Source organism: Anser brachyrhynchus, assembly GCF_964034855.1.
Source record: "Anser brachyrhynchus genome assembly, chromosome: 18".
Lineage (NCBI taxonomy): Eukaryota > Metazoa > Chordata > Aves > Anseriformes > Anatidae > Anser > Anser brachyrhynchus.
The window spans coordinates 10,409,272-10,430,195 of NC_137711.1; the positions used below are offsets into that span (position 1 = coordinate 10,409,272).

Here is a 20,924-nt window from a genome sequence, read left to right on the forward strand (position 1 = left end):
CCCTGTGCTGCTGCTATTGCATCTCCTCGCTGCTGTTGTACAAAAGGGAACTGGATTCCCTTCCCTTGTTTCTGGAAATCGCTTTTGCACATGTTGCGAGGCTGGCTGTTTGTTGTGACGGAGGGTTTTCCTTTCTTTTCAACGTTTGGGTAGGTTTCACGTCTCCCTCCCCCTGTTTCTCAGGGGAAGGTTGAACAAAGCCCCTCCAGCTGCGGCAGGTGGGCTGCGGGCAGAGCACGGCTCTGCGGGGTGTGCGAGGCCGGATCCTGGTGCAAGCTGCCGCTGCCGGTTCTGTCCCTCGGCTCTCCCCTCTCTAAAAGCAGCTTTCCATAGGAAATGCACTTTTGCAACTTCAGAATCTATTGAACAGGGATTGAGGGTGCTGGGGGGTGATTTTGCCTTTGATTACAGAACAGGTCTTTGGTAGCCCTCTGGCCAGCTGCTCCAAAGTAGCAGAAAAACTCCTGTTTTTCCCAAGGTGATCTCTGCCACCCCATCCCCGTCTGCCTTTCCTGCAGGCCCTGTATGTGCACGGCCAGCGATGGGGCCCCAGCAAGTCACAGGGCAGAGCTGGTGCTGTGGGGACGACACAGGCGATGTTGCTGACTTCTTTGTAGCATGGTGCCGGTGGCTCCTGGGTAGCCTGCTCGCAAAGAATAAATAACTCGAGCTATTCAGAGGTGCTGCCTGGTGGTTTAGGGCCACCTGCAGCATCGCAGGGAGGAGGAGAGCTCGGGTGCTTCGCCAGCCAGGTTGAAAGGCTGCTTTTAATCCCCGAGCCGTGCAAACGGGGCTCTGTGCAGGCGGCTCGCTGCAAACTCAGCTTTCTCTGCAGCTCCTCCTTTCTGCTAGCAATTCTCCGCGAGCACCGCTGCCTTCCTGCAGCGCGGAGCCTGGGTCCGGGGTCGGGAGAGCCGAGGTAACCGCTAGAGGGAGATGGTAATGACTCAGTATTTGTGATTCTCGTGTTATCTGCAAGAAACAGCGATTAGCCTGTGCAGCTGCACGGCTGGGATGAGGCTAAAGTCACTCTCAGGGGTCAGGACTGATGGGACCTCATTTTGAGGAACATCTCGTTTTTTCTTTTTATTAATATAAGTCACGCAGCCTCACTTACAGCCCCCCGGGCTTGAAGTTCAAATACAAAACTTGGCTGATGCCTCCATTTAGACTAAACGGGACTTGTTTTTGCTGTCCTCTGAAAAGTGGTATGATGCATAGGACTAATTTTTTTGTTCTTCAGCATTTCCACCTAGGACAAAAACAGTTTTGGAGGGCAGCCGTAGTCACTTGCAAAATACAAGAGTGCCTGTATTTCCTTTTTCCTGATTTCAGCCAGAATTCAGGGTTTATCTTTAAGATAAGGGCTAAACTGTGATGCCAGTGGTTTACAGATAATTTACAGAAAACAAACTAAAACGATAACTGTTTCCCACCCCAAAATTTGGATCTCGCTTGGTAGTACATGGAAACACACACAAATACTGGTTTGAAATAAGTTTATTTGATTAAGGTGCAGAAAATAATTATTTCCAATGTTTACATCTCAAACACTTTCTTCCTTTTTCTTTTCTTTCTTCCTCCCATGGGAAAAAAAAAAAGGAAAAAGGAAGACAATCTAAAATTGAGTATAGAAAAAACTCTTGAAAACCTAGACACAGTTTCTTGGTTTGAAACAATGTGAGAATTTTCATTACTTGAATTAAAACAACCCAAAGCCCGAGCAAACTGAAACCTCATGTGCAAACTGTCAGATTCTTTCAGAAGCTATTTTTCACTTGAAAGCACTTGCTCAGAGAAAGCATTTTGCCCAGCCTTATTACGAGCTCAAAAGCTGCACCTAATTGGTTTATATGTTGACAGGCATCTTATTACTGAGAATAACCGTGCGGGTGCTCCCCGCCCTTCCAGCCGGTGAGCAGCTCCCCTCACCTCCGGCAACGGGGAGACGCTGGGAGAGGGGACAGCAGATCGGGTGGCTCCGTTTCTTGACTTTCTGCTGCAAATTAGCTGTTTGTAAGAGTCACCCGAGAGCTGAGATTGCATCCATCTGACTGCGTCTGCGCCTTCCAGCCCAGGCTCACCTGGTCCCCAGCTCCCGGTGACAAGGTTTTTTGGGAAGAGCCACATGGCTGTTAATGGCACTGCGTGCCATGGCACAGCTCAGTGGCAGATGTGTTTGTGCCAAATGTTGTTGCTGTTGCACAGTTGTGCTTCTCAGACCGTATTTACACAATCCCGAGAGCTGCTGCACATTACTATGTACAGGAAAGCAGACCTCAAGACTGAGGCAGAGCTGGCTGATTCCCTCGGGGTTGATTTGTTCCGGGCACGAGAGCCTCAGGGGTAGGAAAGGAAAAGCAATGGTTAAAAGTCAAGGTCACTCTTGTTGGAAGGCACGGAGTAAGCTGTGCATTCAGATTAATTTCCCTTCCTGTATTTCAAGCTCAAAGCAATGCAAAAAGGGAGTTTGGAGGCTTCATCTGCTGGCTTTGCTTTGGTGACAAGATCAGCAACCGGTGCTGATGGGGAGCTGGGGCGAGCTCAGGAACCGGCTGTGCCTGTGCCGCCTGCGGGGACTGGCCCCAGACCCGCAGAGCCAGGGGCTGTTTCTGGCTGAGCCCCGCTGCCTGCAGGGCTGGCCTGGGGATTTCGGGGCTGGTGCCGTTCACACGAGGATCAGCAGGTCTGGGTTTCCACCAGCACACACCCAGCCCTGCTCTGGACCATTGTTTCTCATTGGCTTTCTGGAGCTGCAGATGTGAAATTGGGCACTGATTTTTATTATTTTTTTTCTTTCTTTTTAATTTTTTTTTTTAACCAAAGCATCTGGCTCTTTTCATGCCGTCCTGCCCAGCGAACACAGAACAGACGCTGTACATCTGTAGCACCGCTGGGCACGAAGGCACAGGAGGGCTGTGTGAGGGGGACTGAAGCCACCATGGGGCTGTCCCCCCCGAGAGCTGTCACACTGCAGAGCACCCTTGCAGAGCTGGGATGGACTGGAAATGGCTCTGGTCTTGCAAAAGGAAACTTGCTAATGTGGGAGAGGGAAATGTCTCCTAGGGCAGCGAGGAAGGACTTCTGCAGAAAAACAAAACAAAACTGGATTTGTTCAGAAAGGGCTGGAAAATGTCACAAGACCTAACAGTATTTTCAGCTGGGCACTTCTCAGCTCCCCCAGAGCAGCAGCTAGAGGCAGACACATTACAGTGCTCTTTGCATGGCTGCCTTTGCTGTGTTTGTAAATGGGAGGAATCAGCAGAAATCCTACCTGTACTTGGGTCTGTGCAGCCCAAAACCCTGGCGAGGAGATGCTGATGGGCTTCAGGAGGGGCTGTCAGAGCGCATGGGGTTTTTTGCATACCAGTAGAGAGTGGCACTGCCCAGCTCCAGAGCCAAAAGTGCTGTGAACCTATGACCAGCTGGACTGCCTGCATCACAGAGATGGGGTTTGTACCCAAAAAAAAAAAAAAAAAATAGTATTTGTTAAATAAATATATTTTTGCCAGGATGTGCTCAACTACCCAGTGAAGATGTGTTGTGCTAATTATTATCCTTTAAGCCCCGGAGCAGGTCCACGGAAGTCATGCACACCCCTGAGAAGGAGCGAGCATGGTCTGGCAGAGCACTTGCATTCAATAAGGCTTTTAATAAGGCAACGCATTTTTGCACCAGGCGCTTGTCAGCCCTTCCACGACACTGCAGCACGCGTGGTACCGTGAATGCCATGTGGTGTTCCCAAGGCTGCGGCCTCTTCTAAATCAGTCAAACATAGTCTTGATATAACAGCCAGCAGCGAGGCTTGCTAAGGAGTTTTGTGCTGAAAGGCCTTCAGGAGAAAACATGCTTCTCACAAAATCAGAACACTGATTAAAAAGCAGATTACCACTGGGGAAAAAAATACACCGGCACTTGTTTGGGTTTAGTGAATCAGTTTGTTTCTCATACAAAATGGAAAAACTTCAGATCAAGAGCAATTCACGTCCAGTGCCTGCAAACTGGCCCCTGACCCAGGACACGTCCCCAGGGGCTCTGCTGCTTGTGGCTGCACGAGGACAGCGGGGACGTGCCCTGGGTGGGACACCTGGCTCGGAGGGGACACCAGGCAGGGGGCATCGCTACCCCTATGGGCACAGTTAGATGCTGAGCTGGCCAAAATGGGCAGTGAAATGGAAATTCGGATTTTTGAGCACGCTTAGGTATTAGTAAAGCCCAAAACATATTTACAGTATAATAATAATTTTAACTGTAATTATGTACTGATAGAGATGTATGTGTGCATGAGTTTTTAGTGGCAAAGAGAGGCCCTCAGTGCCATGGGAGATCCATGCTATGGGGACCCTGCCATCTCCAGCAGGATTTCTCACCTAACGCTAACCTCACGGAGTGAAACAAGGGGATGTTTTCCTTCAGGCTGCGAAGGGGAATGCTACCCTGGAAAATTTTTAATTTTAGGTGTTGAAATTCAGCTATTTCCTGCGCTCTGCATTTGTGTGACACATACATGACATAACTGAAACTTCTGGAAACTCTTATATAATTAACCCCCACCCCTCCCAGTGCCGTAGGAATTGGAAAGCCATTTGGAAAATTGTTTTAGGCAGCAGGTGGGACGTGACACTAACGTATACGCGTATAAAATCCTTGCTCACGAAGCCGAGGGGTTAGGTGGTCTTTGGCCTGGCTACTTCTCGTTGTGGCCGCATGCTGCTCTCTGCTGAGGCTCTGTTGGTGTGGCTGAGGCCTTGCAATAAATCAATGATAAAGCCAGGTCCTTGCTGCAGACGAGGGTTTCTTCTTTGCTTGTCCCTGCTGACGAAATATTCGCTGCCATTCTTGCCTGAGCACGTGCCTATCTGCGCTCTCCAATTACCCTGCTAATTATGCTCCCGGTATGTGTTCTGATTATTAGTGAAGCTGAAATCTTTTTAAGCTAACATTAGATATAACTGGGAAGGTAGGTTTGGGGCACGGAGGACACTGGAAATGGGGGTCACGGTTTCTGTTTTGCTGTGCTGAGTGGCGGAGGGGTTCATCTGGAAATCGGCAGCGCTGGGTCGTGGCCCCAGCCCCCCCCCCGCCCAGAACAACCCCAGGGGCATGGGAGTGGGGTCTGGTGGGAAAAGTCATTTTCCAGCAGGATCGGTCCCGGGTGGGAAAATGGAGCACGGGGGAGAGGGAGCTCCCCGTTAGGCCGTGTGCTGACAAGGAGATGGGGGTGGAACGGTGAGACCTGTTCTAAAATAGAGCAGTTCGGGTAATTCCACTGAAATGAAACATTCCTGTCCAGCTTAAGCTAGTCTAAAAGGAAATGTTTCATTTTGATTTACCAGATGAAAAAATTCAATTTGATTGGGAAAAAAAAAAACGTTTTCCACAATGTATTTTTCACTGTTGTGGAAACAATTTTCCATCAGAAAACAATGACTGCAGCAGAAAGTGCCCGCGTGCCCCCTGTGTGAGCTGTTCCGTGCCCATTCCCTCAGTCAGATCAGTGCTGGCTCGCTCCCAGCGGGTGCTGTGCTGCCTGTGAGGGTCAGGTCTGCAGCAGCCTTCGGTCATTGCTGTGTTTTGTTCCGGGGAAAGTCGCTGTGGGCTTTTAGCATCCCAGTAGAGAAAGGCTCTGTTACGTGTTCCCGCTTGGCCTAAAGAAAAGCCGACTCTCCTTTTCCAAGCGATCACCCTGAAGCAAAAACCCAGCCTTTTCTGATTCCCAGAGCTATCTTTGACAGCACAGAGTGGATGAACCCCTTGTTTGTGGCCAGCAGAAAGGAGCTGCCGTTCCCAGGGACCCTCTCAGGGAAGCACAGCCGTACCCCAGGCACAGTCCCCTGGCACAGCACAGCTGCCTCGTGGGTGACGTTTGCTGCTTGGGCTGTGGCCACCACGTTCAAGGCAGTGGGAGAAAGGGGGCTGCACATCAAGCTTCTGTTGTTTGTGATGTCCCTTGACATCACAAGTTGTCCTGGTTGACCTGGTTGCCCCCTGTCACTGCTGTGCCTTGTGTTCATCTGCGCTTGGGCTTGTGATGGGTGCAGGCACCCACACCTCAGACCTTACACCAAAGTCAGTCGCAGCCCCCAGCACCAGGCTGCACCATGAGGACCCCACAGCTCAGTGCTGCAGGTGGAGGTTGTCTTTAAGGCTCCTCCTGAAAGCAAATGGGCCCTGCCCACGCTATGGCCGTGGACGTGCCTTTTTGGCAGAGCAAGCAGTCATCTGGGTCCAGCTCTGGGTGGCAGCGGGGAGAGGGGAGCCCACAGTGGGTGCTGCCGGAGCGTGACATGGGTGCCAAGTGCGTGAGCGCGCACAGCACGGGGCATCTCTGAAGGAAGCATCAGCAGCCCAGTGGGAATCTTTAAGATCTCCGCTGCCCCACAAACATGGGGTGGGGACGTTGGTGAGAAGGGAGGGGGCACAGCTTGAAGGCCTATTTAGCAAATCGTCTGCAGCTTCTCAGACTGGGGAGTTCAAACTGTGTGGATGCAGTCTTGAGTGGAGCAGCAAAGGAAAATGCAGCAAAGGCTGGGAAGTTTAAATCCAGCCTTGTAGATTTGTTTTAATAATAATAATAAAAAACTTCTTATCAGCAGGCGGCACATTTTCTCCCCAAACTTTCATTTTTTGTTTACCATAATGAGGTTTTGTTAAAAGAGAAAGAATCTGTTTTTATTTTGGTGCAATGAGTAACTGGGATTTTTAGCTTTTCTTTTTCCTTTCTTTGCTGAAAATTGCACTATCCCGGGGAGCTGCTGCAGAGCTAACCCCAAAGAGCACCAGATCTGGACAGGGTTTGGAGGGTGCCAAGGACCCTGGAGGGAGTCCTTTGGGGAGTGCTTAGATCTGAAGAGAAGTCCTGCCTTTGTTCCTCAGGCTTTACATTTCTTAGACCAGGTTTTTCTGTGCTTATAATGAAGAAAAATTGAGCTTTTTTTTTTTTTTTCTTGTTTTGTTTTGGGGAGGGGAGGAGGCTGTTGTTGGAGTGTGGGATTACTGATCGAAATGGGGCTTTGGTCTGGCACGACATCTCTGCTGCAGTCCGTTAGCAGAGGAGCTTCTGAACTGCCTTGAGACGCGACAGAAAATAATCAGGGTGCTGGTGAGGACTAGCAGGAGGTCTGCTTTGTGTGGGAGGCCGACGGGACGGTCCCAAGGCCAGCTCTTATCAGGAAGGGGAGGCAGCTCCCAGGGGCGCTGCGCTGGGCCCAGAGGGCGCCTCCCCTGCCCCGAGGGACGCTGACCTGGGAGGGGGCGCTTACGGGGCCGGCGTCTCTCCCTGGCCTTGCTGATAGGGAGGCCGGGGTTGTTTTGTCTGTGGCTAACCTGCTTTCTCCTCTTTGGCCCCTCCTGAGCATCCAGCGGCTTCACCTTGGCTTCTCTCTCAGTTCGGAAATTCATGGCTCCGACTTTTTTGTCAGAGCTGAGCTTCCCTGGGTGGTTGTGCTTCGGGCAAGAGCTGCACGACTCAGCCGTGAGCCAGCGTGATGGCCAAAACACTGATTTAAACCCACGTTTCCAAACCTCCCTTTTTGTTTATCTTGCCTTGGTGCTGTCTGCGTTGCCCTCAGTCAGAACTGGGAGGCTTCCTGCCAAAACACCTCGAGCCACTTGCTTTACCAAAAGCTCTCTTTTAGAAGTAAATGTGTTTGTGGGGGAACAAAAGCCAGATCTCAGGAACGTTCACACTGACATCTTTTCCTGTAAACAGCCTGGTTTTAAATTGAAATCAGTTTTGGTAAAAGGTTATTAATAGCAAGCTGAAAGATAGGTCGAGTATCAGAAACTGCCAGCGGTTTTGTTTGGAGATGTCTCATCAAACCTGCACTTTGCCCCAGCTTGTCCAGGGCAACCTGCGCATGGAGTTCAACCTGCACGGAAAGTCCTGTGGGCACCATTTTACTGCCTATTTTTAAAACTTGAAAAATAGGATTGATTAGCAGGAAATGGGCAGACATTTCAGCAGTTATTTCACTTGCAGGTGGGCCCCGGTGCAAGCAGATGGGAGAACGTGGGCAAGAGTTTGAGTTCATTCCCGGGGTGTTGGGGTGTTTTCTCTGCTCCACCCTAGAAGTTGTTTTGCTGGGGTTAGGGTGGTTTCTCTGGGGCAAGCTGAAGGAGGTGCATTTCCCTGACCGGTGCCATACAGTAAAGTAGTGTTGTACCCATGGCAAGAGCTGGACATGCCGGAGGGAGCAGGGCTTTGCCCCAGTCTCTCTGACTCGAGCATGGGCTGCAGCGTGGCTCGGCACTGCCAGGCCCTCCTGTCCCTGCGGCCACACACACAACATGAGGAGGTGCAGCTGCTGTTTCCTTTGGCAGAGGCACTTTGGGTTTCTTTGTCCTCCCCATTGTTTGTGCACGGGGAGCCACAGGGCAGAGCTGCCCTCCTCCCCGTGGGCACAGGACTGAGCTGCGGGGATGCTGTGTCCCGGCGTCGCAGTGGGCAGGAGTCCTCGCTCCTTGCTGCCACTTCTGTGCCGGATGGGATGGCTGCAGCCCTGGATGATCGTGATCACACGGAGACCTGGTGGAAACATGCAGCGCTCACGTGGTGAGAGCTGGGTTTGTTTACCCTGAGCCTGAATACAGCCCTCGGCTGCTTGTTCCTCCTGCTGAACAGGATCTCCCTGCGATGCTCTCCCAGTAACTAGGTCAGCCCGAGCAGAGGGTCCTGTGCCACACTCCAGATGTCTGTCTGTCTTTTTATTCTTTGTTATTTATATATTTATTTATTTATTTTCCCCAGTGCTGAATCCTTTATTTAAACTCTCCCCAGAAGCCTGGAATAAGACAAAGACCTGGATGTGATTCACAAACCCCAGTCCCTTGCCTAAACGTTGTTCAGCCACATGTTACGTAGATAGATCACCTCTGTGGTCAAGAAGAAATGCCTCTTTTTCAGCACTGCCTTGAGCACAGTCAGGGAGGTGATGTGGGGCCAGGCCATGAACAGGCACTGGGGTGCAGTCCCATATGGGGAGTTTGGAAAGGAAAACAATTTTTTGTGAATCACTTAAAGTGGAATTCTTTACGTCTGGCTTTATCTTGGGGTCTGAAGCTGGGGATGGTCTTCCCATCCCCAACTCTTCTGCCCTTCTTGGAGTTACACCTGATTTATGCACTGCTGTGTAAATATGAAATGATTACAGTTTAGGGACAGTACCTCAGTGTGAAACCTGGCCTCTGATGCTTCTCTAAATGTGATCTCCCAGCCTGTTTCCAAGCCCTAAGTGCCTCTGGGTGTGTGTTCTGCTGATGAGAAAACCCCAAATCCCAGAGCAGGGGCTGCCAAAGGTGGAGGTCAGGGATGGGAGCTGGGTGGTGGTGGTGGATGGGCGAGGGTGTTACGGAGCACATTCCCATAATGTAATCTGGCCAGTAAGAGGGAAAATGAATCAATGTCACCTTGAGTAAGCATGGAGATCAGCCTGGCCACATTCCTGAGATAGCTGCGTGAAGATCTGACACTGTTATTCATGGGAGACTTAAAACAGAGTCCAGAACCATGGGTGTAACCCAACCTCAGGAGCAGAGGGAACGTGAGTAAGATCAAGGTCATCTCAGGAGGCTGCAGAGGAGAAGGTCAGGTCTGGTTCAGCAAGTGCGGAGCAGCTCAGGTTAATTCCTCCGTCGTGTCCATGTCTGTGAAAGTAACTGTGATCGCTCAGCCTTGGCAGCACGGCACCGCAGAGTCCCCAGGACCTGCCGCTGGGAGAGGGGCACGAGACGAGCAGGGTCTGCAGCGGCTCTGGAAAGGAGCGGCCTCTTGGTGTGCTGTGCATGGTGCCAACACGTGCCCTGCAACCAGACCTTCGTGGTACTGTCAGACCGGAGAACACCTTCTGTTTTAACAGAGGGGATAGGGAGCAAAGGCTGGTACTGGTTTTGGTGTTTTGGGGAGTTGTACTGCTTTGAATTGGAGCTGCTGTGGGGCTTTAAGAGTCAGGATTCCCCTCACCTCCAGTAGGTGTCTAGGAAAGCCCCAGACAAGTGGCCGTGAGGACTGGCTGCTCCAAAACTGTTCACGTTTTGGGTCTTTGTATAATGTTTTCTGCCAGAATGTCCTGGAGGGGAGATATTGGGCAGGGTCCTAGGAGCTACTCTGAATTTCCCAGGGCTGTTGGACCCATCAGGGGCAGGAAAACTTGGGCATATCACCTCCCCTGGGGGCTACCAGTGTAAGCTCACAGTTCGGTCGCAGTGGAAAGGCCTGTCAGGTACCCTTTGCTCTGCTGACACGATGAGGTCCTCTCAGCCCCACTAAGTGCTTCCAGAGTGCTTTGTTGCTCGTGGCTGGGGCGGAACCCAGCCCGTTTCTAATTGTCACGTTTGAGTCTTGTGCAGGCAGAGATGCTTTCCATATGGCGACGGCATCCGAGCTGCCCGGCTTGGCACAGCCAGCCAGTCGATGGGAAAATGATACATTTAATTGTATGGATGTCATAGTGCTGGAGTCATTTTCTTAATCCTGGAGTTGGAAGTAAATACAGAAAATAACAAATATACAGTTGGCTGGGGATGATTCAGAGTCTTCATGCTTTCCTTCATTGTGAGGAATTGGAGGGCAAACATATGGAGGGGGTTCTCGTTTTCAGGCTGAACAGGACATATCTGAGCTCGTTGTAAGTTTGCTGGGTTGGGCTTATGGAGATTTCAGCCAGCTGAAAATGTGCCCCTGTGTTATTCAATGGGATTCCAGAGTCTCTTACTCCCAGGGAAGCACTTTCTGACGTCTGAAATTGGACTGTAAAGCTCAGATATGGGCGAAGTGCCCTGGGCTAGGAGCTGGTTCCTTTTTCTGCTTGTGGTCAATGGCTGCGGCGCTTGCCACCTCTGAGCCACCTCTTTCCGTTCTGCAGACTCCTCCTTGGGCTCTGCATGACTCTGCTTGCTCCATCCCTCCCCATGCAGCACTGTAGCACCCATCTGCTGGGATTATTTGCTGGCAGGCCCTCTTGTTCTTGGAGGCAGGACAGTCTTACCGTGGGGTGATGGAAACCAAGGTGTCCCCATGGTGGGATAGGAACACTGCTGTACTCACATCCCATGGAGCAGCATTTAGTGAGAGCACGGAGAAAAGTCTGGACATGGGAACAGAGCTGTCAAACACAGCATTTTGCATCTGATTGCCAGTACCCAGCATTTCTGTGCGTTTGTTGAGGGTTTCCTAGACAGATGTGAGCTGTGGGGCCTGTGCCCAGTGTTTCTGGAGGCTGATGTTCACCCAGCACCACTGAGGAACACTTGTGGTAAGGTCAGTGATTACCGAAAGTGTTGGAGCGACCACAAATGCACCGTTTGTTGGGTTTGCCCATGCCTTTCTATTCATCAGCCTGGCTGGAGATGCTACACATCTGCTCCAATAAGGAATCCTGGAAAACCAGAAATACAGGTAACCCCCAAATATCTGAGTAGAAATGTCCAGGAAAACCTGGACAAATTAGCCTTCCCCGAACTGCTGCTTCTGCCAGACAAAGACATAAAACTCCCAGTGAAGGCAGAAGGGCGGTTATCTGTAACCCACAGTCATTTCAGCTTGGTTTCTGGCAGTGATTTGTTTGAGCTCTGTAGTGTGAGGTTTAACTTTACTTCCAAGCTGTTTATTACACTAAATACTGCTGATATCTGTATCAACATCCTACCCAAGTTCTCTCTGTCCTGAGACAATCAATAACCTTGGCTCTCGCCAGCAGTGATAATAGAAATAGCTCTGTCCAACTTCAAACTGATTACCCTGAGGTCACTCCAAAGCATCCTCTCTCCCAGAAGTAGATTGGGAGCTTACCAAAGGATGGGGAGGGAGCTTAACCATGCTTCTCAGCCTGTGCTGCCAGCTCCATGAGCTGCACTCTCCGTTATTCACACTCGGCTGTAGGACTCACCATTTTGTGGCCCCGAGAAGATGCTCTGCATGTGCCTGGTCGCATTTGGGCCAAGTTTGGGTCAGGAAGCAAGGCAGGAGCTGCTGTTAGAGATTTGTCTCCTGATTGTCCCACTTTGCGAGGGGCCGGGGCTTCCAACAATAATATCAGTGACCCACCTGCTCTTCTCCTGCTGAGCGCTTTGTATTCATCCACCTGGATTCATTCTGCTCCAGATGCTTGGGGCTGTTCCCTGGGAATAGGGAATGACATTGCTCTCATTCCTTCTCTTTCAGATGTCCTCCCATTTGGTACCAGGTCTATTTAATATTTCATTCTGCATTTTCATAGTTAGGCACTTATACACATTAATTATTAAATGGCCACGTTTCTTGAAATAAACGTATAGATAAAGACAGCAGCTGGTGTGTTCTAAAGGAGGCGGTCACTAATTGGGATATACCGTTCTTACAACTTTCAAATAAGAAATCTCAAAGGCTTCTTTTTTGTTCAATATTTTCAAAGCTTTGCTTTCTTCTTCAGTGTAGGATAGCACCTTCAAAAGTATCGGTGTTGATCTAACCTTCTTCTCACTGCAGTCCCTAAGAAAATAGGGCTGAGCATTTCAAAAATACCCCCCCCTTGCTCCCTGAATCCAGCACTGTAGCAATATTCCTAGGCTTTTAAGGGCAGCTACGTCAGGCCAGCAGGAAAAGCTCTCTTTATAGCCTCATTTCTATTAATTTGAAACAATTCTATGGCTTCAGTGGATGTGCTCTGGAAGCACAAGGCTTAGGAAGGCAAAAGACAATCCTCTAACTGAAGATTTTGCCTTCACCCGTCTTCCATCAGCTTGGTGCAGGTGCCCAGCACAGCAGTGGCTGGTGGGACGAGCACTGCTGCACGGGTACAAAGGGTTTTCAGGCAGATGGAGGATGGGAGGAGGCCAGGGTGGTGGGCACTCACCAGTGAGACAAGAAATCCCAGCGTGTGTCTGCTAATGGGTGGGTGATCTGGGCGCTGCTCTCAACCACAAATTCCTCATTTAATTTCTGTGCCTACTGTGATGCCTGTGTTCCGGGGAGGAAGGTGGCCATTTCAGGCTCCTTGCTGTCTGGAGTGGCAGGGCCATGACTGCCTCTGTCATCAGTGGAGGCCACCCCGAGTCGGCGCAGCAGACAGCCTGGCGCGGCCCCACGGCACCGGCTGCCGTGAATGTGCCGCATACCGCGGGTGAAATAGTTGTGCTTTGAAGAAAAGCAGCTTGACTTCCTCTTAATAATTGATATTACTCAGATCTTTGAGAGAAAGCAACCCAGCCAGGTAAACCTGCCTCCTCTCCAAAGTCAGTCTTCTCTCCTGGTGATGTATCTGCTCTGTTCTCCAGCCTGCCTCACTAGATATTGCCTTTATAACCATGTTGGTGTTACACTTTGCAATCAGAAAGAATGTGCGTCTTTTGAGTGGGAATCCAGGCAGGTGCTGGTGACTGGAGGAGGCACCTCAAATGCTTTCCTGGAATACCAAGTTCACCACAAGCAATCAACCTCCATTCATCAGTCCCAGCAAGATCGAGCAGGGTGAATTTGCTCATGGGTGGAGCTGGAAGAAAGTAATAAGCTCCTCTTAATGAAGAGAGTGCTTTGGTTTGCTGTGTCTGGCAGACTGTTTTCATCTTTTGTACTTCTGGTAGTTGGCATCCTGGGCAAGACTGAGGGACTTCAGTTTGGGAGTGGTAGGCATGCACTCAATTTGCTGCCTACCACTGGCAGAGGATCAAGGCTGGAATTTTCATTACACTTGCTTTGCTTGCCAGAAAGAAGAACTTTGATTTAATTCTGGTGGCTTCTTGTTCAATGCCAAGCTTGGAACGTGATGCTCTGATGTCTTCCAGCTTCTTAAAGTAACCACAATGTCCCGCCGAGGAAATATATATTTATACAACAGAGGAATTGTATTTAAGGATGGAGTCGTTTTATTAACAGCAATTGCACGCCATGCTATAGGTGGATCCTATGGTTTGGAACATAAGAGTGGCTCCTTTTGTAATCCTGTGTACCAAGCCCTGATACGATCAGAAATTCATGATTCCTCAGTAACTATTCTTAGAAGGCTCATCTTGTTAAAAGACAGCCACCATGTCGCTTATCCCTGAAAGGGGATACGGGATGCTGGGAGAGCTGATTGAATGCTTTCTGGCATGAACGTTCTTTAGGATGGAAGATTGTGCTTTTGACAAGATGACATTTTTCTACAGAAAGCATCTGCTCTCCTCAGAATGTTGTTTTCTTGCCAGAAGAATACCTCAAAACCCAATTGTATTATTTTTTGGACAAAAATCCAAAAGCTTTGGGGTTTTGGCAAAAGATTTTAAGAATTCAACTGAAAAAAAATAAGTTTTTGTTTTCAAAAACCAAGAGGCCCAAATATTTTTCTTTTTCTTTTTAATTTTGTTTAAAAATTAAGGAAAAATAGTTTGTGACCATATTTTCCCTGTGAAAGAGGGGACACTCTTTCCAAACCATCTCTGGATGCACGCAAAAAATGAGCGTCAGTGGGTACTAAACCACAGCAAAGCTCCGTCACGTCACATGAAAAGACAGTGACTGTTTCCAGAAGTATTTTGGTCGAAAATCAAACCTTTTCACAGATTCACTGAGCTTTGTTGAAGGTTAAATATTTCCTGTTTCTCATCCCAGTACCTGAGCAGTTGCTCTTCTCCTGCTCCTCTCGGCGATGTTGGCAGGGGAATGAGCGTGGACCTTTGTGCTCACAGAGCTGTGTTGGCTGTGATGGGCTGGAGGGAGCAGGGAAGAAGGTCCCACGTGAACCTGGAGCCAAAATCTAGAGGAAGAGGAGGACAAAAAGGGCACATGTTTAAAATGAGACTGAGGACATAGGTCCTCTGCCTGTGGTGTCCTGCTGTGGGATATGTGAGGACACAGGAACACGTACAGGCTGTAAAATTGCTAGAAGCCAATCTGAAAGCTCTGTCTTCCTTGCAGCTCCTTCTTAGACAATCTGGGTTGACCCAGTGTGGGAGGAACAGTTGAAATATGAGGTAAAAAGAAAATCTGAAAATGTTTGGGGCTGTGAAAAGTTGCGTTTATGACAGGGCTCACACATCTGGTATGTGCACTGTCATTTCCATTCATTTTGTCCGTACTGTTATATTATACCACAATATTAATGTATTAATATATTCATAGAATGTCAACATTTATATATAATACAATTAGTGTTTTAATACAAAAGTCAAAATGAAATGAATCAAGATGACATTTGAAACAAAATCTTTTGACACTGTTGAAATGAAATAGCCTTATGGAAGAGTTTCTACCCATCCTGCTCCCCCTTCCACTCTCGCTTGGTTTTCAGAGGCTTCATTCCCGATGTGGTGGCCAGACTTTGTTTGCTCCAGTGGCCACATTTGATAAGAAGGTCAGCTCAGCACTGACCACAGTTACATCACTTTCCTTAGAGAAGCATGTATGGATCTCTCTTGAACTTCATCTCAAATTACTAGACAAATAGGTCAGAGATGAGGAGCTGTCTCTTTTTCTGTTTTCTGTGTTGAAGCACAGCTAGCCCACAGCTCAGACTGGACAGCAGGTAGTGCCCGGACTTCTTCCTATTAAATGCTGATCCAGAAAGCTCAAACACAACCTAATGCATTATTTCGTTTCCCTCCTGAGCCCCCATCCCTACTTTTTTCCCCAAAACTCTAAGTGTATTATTATTATTATTATTAAAAATATTTCTTGTGCGTTGGTCTAGATTTTCCATCTTCCATGAAATCCCATCTAGAAATCACCTCTGAGTCTACAAGCCCATCCTAAAGTACGTCTCCCCACTCCATGGAACAGCCTCATACATTTGATTTACATTTTAGCAGCTACAAAATCACTTGCCCTAGGCAACCGTTTAGCTCTGCTCTGCCCTTCCTTTCTTTTCCCTTCTTCACTATTTGGACCGTGACCTGGAGTTCGTATTCATTTGTTCTGGTTAATAGAAAATTGCATGCAGCCCAAAAGTGATTTTATTTTGCAAATGGTTCTTGGGAAATGCAGAACAGGAAATGATAAAGTAAAGACTGTTATTTTATTTTATTTTAATAAACCAATAGGGGATATATTACAATCTGGTCTTGCTGGGCAGGAGGCTAGGAAACATAGACAAGGAATTAAAGATCGCCATTTCATAGCAAAATTATATGTATATATTTTTATATCTATATTGATGTACGTGTGTGTTCCTCAGGAGCTCAGCTCTCTTCATTTGCACTGGCTTTGCACCACCACAAGTGTCCACGGGAGTGAATCCAGAGGTTCCACGGTGTACAGGTGGGGCTCCAGGCCTGGCAATTATTTATGCTCACCATCCTGTAATTTCAAATATTCTTCAGGTTCCCCTGACTTATTTGGGGATCTGGTAATGACAGCCCTGTTTGGGACGTACCACAGAAGATTTGGGGTTATCACAGTGCTGCAGAAAGGCCCATAGCTGCTACTTGGTGGGGTCAATAGGGTGTAAGAGCACACTTGAAAACAAGAGCGTTGCTCTTAACATTGTCTGCTCTGCTTAGCCCCTGTTGAAGTCGTTTCCACCAAATCCCATGCAGCTAGACTCGTCCTTAAAGCATCATTTGCATCATGTCTAGCACTCAAAAGATGTGCAGAGCCTCACCTGAGGAGCATGAGGTTCAGGCACTTGGCTCCTGGGACTGTGAATTGCTAAGACAGAGCTGTGTCCCACCACCTCGGGAGCCCAAGGTGAGCTCTGCAGCTTGGCTCAGGGCTTGCACTGACCTGGGAAAGCTCTGAGTTTTGAGAGCTGCACCCAATGGTGCCTGTCAGCTGCAGCCCCGTGGTGCTGACCCTCTCCCAGGGTGTTATCTCAGGTATTGCGGGCAAGCTCCAGTCCTTCACCCCTTTGTGGGTCCTGTGCGTGCTGGAGGAGATACAGGTAAAGCCAGGAACTCCAGTGCATGCAGAAAGCATTTAACTTAATCCTTAACTGACAGGTCACCACCTTCAGCTGGATATTCCTGGACACGTCCTCTTGGCTGGGAACATCAGACCTTCAGTGCGTGGTCTTTAAGGCTAGTAGCTCATGTGCAAGACACCCATACAACACGAATGCACATAGGTTACAGTCCACCTGTAGAGGCAGAGTAGTGATTGTGATGCTTCTTGGAGGAACCAGGCTCGTTGCCCACGAGCTATATGGTGCAAGCACAGACATTTCCAGCAGGGAAACCCCGGACAGAAGTTCGATAACACTGCACGTGAGCAGTCCCACTCTGCTCCGTGTCAGGGGCAAAATTGCCTTGACACAAACATGGTTTTCCCTGAACTGCCCTATGTATTTGTATTGGGAGCACAATTTCTTCCAAGTCAAAGCTTCTTGACTGGATCCCTGAATTTGTACTGGTTTTGCCCCCCCAGCTGATTATAATTACATTTGCATACATGATATACAGATATAGAGAGATTTCACCATAATGTAGCTGCCAAGTGGAGAACCAGTGAGTATGTGTTCATCAGAAAATCATTATTAAAGACCTTCCAGGTTGGCAAACCTCACTTCAGAATTAAAAGCAAGATTTTTCATTATGCCATTGAATATTTTTAGTTATTTCAGATGCAAGAGCCAAAAAAATAAATCACTGCCAGCTTGCAGAAATATGAGTTGGTAGAATGGTTATTATTATTTATTAGATTGCAAGGAAGGATCTTGGGGGTTTGTCTTGATGGGTGAGTTACAGGAATGGGAGGGTGAAGGGAGAGACATTGACATTCAAGACAGTGCTCCACTTTCTCCACATCTGATTTAATTTCTGTAGAAAGAGAAATGGAGAAAAGCCTGAACATATCCTATAACTGCAGCTGTGAACAAAGGGTAGTGGGTCACGTTCCCTGCATGGGGGATTGGAGGAGGAGGAGGAGAGGGATGGAGACCCAATGAAGGCTGCGCTCTCTGCTCAGCCCCAGTCCCAGCCTGGGAGGAGGTTGCTGAGCCCACCTTGACCATGGCAAGCAGGCGTTGATCCTGAGACAGCACCTGGGGCCACAGCGTAGCTGCTCAGGCACCTCGCCTCTGTTGTACGGTCATATGGTATCGTAATCGTAGAGAGGTGGCTAAGGGTGTATGTCTTACAACTTGCTTTTGGTTCAGGTGCGTGGTATCTGCGGTACCCAGAAGGGTATTTCATGTCCTCACATGGCTGGGGGTGTCTAGGGCACAGGAGGGATGCTGGTAAGTGAACTCCTAGGTGAGACTAAATCAAACCAAATGGGTGAGTTTCTACAGGCTCGGAGGTAGACGCATCTATTTATTGGAGCTAATTGTGCAGAACTGAAGTCATGGTGATGGCAGGACAGATGGACAGGTGGACAGATGGGTAGGTGTGCCTATCTGACCACGGTAACAACAGTCACTTCACCCACAAACGTGATTTGTGAATACAGCTGTGGCATTTTTTACACAGCAACAAATACCATTTCACAGAAAACACAGGGACGGAAGAGTCTGCTGGGGAGGCTGCTGATCTGCTTCACAAAAGATAGTGAAGGTCACGAGCACAGACACAGTAAGCTAAACAGTAAATGTGTAGAGTTGGCTCTGAACCAGGCTGAGATTAGAGTTGTTTTGGTACAACGGAGCTCAAGCAGCAGCCTAAAATATCTGAGAAGCAAATATTTCTCCTCGGCACTGGTAAATCGTACAGCACGAGAGACTATAGGTACAAGAAACCCATAACCAGTAGCCCAGAAATCCCTCAGCGTAGCAAAGCTTCCAGTGGCACCTTTTATGACGTGAGGTCCGGGAGGAGGTAAGCAGGAACAGTAGATGCCTGCCCTCAGTTAAATGAAGAAATCAGATGAGCCAAAAGGCACGAAAACCTTCAGTCTGCACAGTGCTGGAGGCTCTGGAGAAGTTGCTTCACGTTGTCTCAGATTGTCCAGGCAGAGCCTCGGGATGAGTAACAGCAGGAGAAGCAATCTTGCTTTACCGATCTTAACAGTTAATCTTTAATTAAGCTATGGACTGTTTTGGTCATTAATGTAATGTAGCAGGAAGGAATGAAGCCTCATAAAAACTCCATCCTTGCTCCAATAGATCATGCTGAACCTCCAGGGAACGTCTGGGCCTTGGGTGCTTCAAGGGCATGCCCATGGGAAGGAGATTTCTCTGGGACTTGACCCACGGCCACGCTGAGTTTCCCACCTCCCTCCTCGGGGACGGGTTTCCAAGAGCAGGGGAGCAGCTCGTTTGGTCAATTTGTGATTATTCGAGTAGGAGGTTTGTTGGGTGCTGGCCAAAAGCTGATTGAATAAGAACCGCCTCAGAGGACTGTGGGGCAGACCCAAAGCTGAATGTAATTACCGGCTTATTTCTAAATTAATATTTTGTTAAGGGTTTGGGATACAGCTTGCTTTCCCCCACCCTCCTTCGCCGCACACACCACTGATCTGGGTTTGTTCAGCCTTGGAGCGTGCTTCAGGTTTTACTACATGTGTCTGAGAGTGTTAAAACCTGTGAAAGTTGGGACCATGTAAAATCAGAGAAAAAAATAGGGGGGGGAGGAAAAATGGCTGGGAATGGGTGAATGTCATATAAATAGCAGTAAAACTGTTAAATCTATTTGCATTTCACACCCAATAATTTTAGACTCCACCTCGAGAGCACTGCTTGAAAGTCAGCACTTTTAATTGTCCAGTAAATTTCCTTTCAGACAGCTGCTTCATAAACTGCCATTGCTGTGCGCGGTGAGAAAAAACAGATAAGTGATTTATCTGGGGATGGAGACCAAAACGGCCGTTTGTGTGTCACTGGTTCCCCCCTCTGTTTCACTGAAACCAGCACGTGAGGGTGTTTGGTTGCAGATCTGAGTCCGTCCTCGGATGCTGACCCAGACCCAGCAGCTCCAGCCTGCAGGGGTGAGATGTGGCTTGGCCACCACAGCCAAAGGTGGTCCCTGGAGGGTCCGTAGGTCACCCTGCCCACCAACCCTGCCATCGGCTGCCTGTGCCCAGTAAATCACGCTCTGCCGGGCAGGGAATATGCAAGCTTTTTACATGCAGCCATAAAGTAGTGGCTTATAATTCAATTAGAGCTTGGGAAAATCTGCTGAGTTATGTCACGTCTATTTAGCCTGGCATTGGATTCTTGGAGGTCTAAGAACATGGCTAAGGGGGAATTGAGGTGTGGTGTTTGTTTTTTTTTTAGTTCCCTTTTTTATTAAAAAAAAAAAAAAGTGGGGGATGGGGATTCTGGACATAAATGTTTATGGGACTGTTGCAGCAGCTGAAGGATTGTTCAGTGTCCTCAGAAATGGGCAGAGAGACCAGCCTGGTTGGGTTTGCACAACAGCTTCACAGAGAGCTTCCACTCTGGCCACTGCTGCTTTGTATGTCCCATTTCTGAGTCTTTATGGACACGTATCTCTTGATCTTCACAAAGCTCCACTTCTCCCTTCCTCTTCCTTTTCCTTTCCCTGTGTCTTGTCTTTCTCTGCCACCTCCGTCCTTCCTGTCTCCCTGCTGTAGCCCGCACAGCACTGCTGAGCCCAGCAGGGGTGCTGAGCTGCTCCAGGTCCTCTGCGGTCACCCAGCGATGAGCACCCGTAGCGGGACTGGGGGAGAAGGTGGGGCAATAGGAAGCAGTGGTGCTGGCAGGGAGATCCTGCAAGGCAGAAGGGGGAAGAGAAGATGAGGAGCTAGAGACCAGAGGGGCACTGACCATGTGAAAAAGGCCATGATTTAGGGAACTTTTTAATACCGTGGACCTGCTCAGATTTTTTGTTGTTGTTGATTTTTCTTCATTATAAAAATTATATATATATATAAAGTAATATTATAATATACAATAAAAATAATATAAATAACAATTATATATATATGTATATACATTGCAAAAGAAAGCTACACCTGTACTGCAAGGCTGGTTGGGTGGAAAATCAGTTAAAGAAAAAAGAAAAAGAGGATAGAAATTCAGATTCTTGACAAAACCAGCCTGCACGGTCTCCTCTGGGTGCCTTTCCCTGGTGCTGCCCCC

The 20,924-nt window shown here is 48.6% G+C and overlaps 1 long non-coding RNA gene across 1 annotated transcript in view; it reads right to left on the reverse strand.

Moving 5' to 3' along the window:
• Positions 1–18,712: 18,712 nt before the first annotated feature.
• The window catches only part of LOC308180142, a 150,812-nt gene continuing 148,600 nt past the window's right edge, over positions 18,713–20,924 (reverse strand). The window contains exon 8 of the long non-coding RNA XR_013940764.1: positions 18,713–20,552. This is a non-coding gene — a long non-coding RNA (uncharacterized lncRNA). The remainder of the gene's footprint in view (positions 20,553–20,924) is intronic.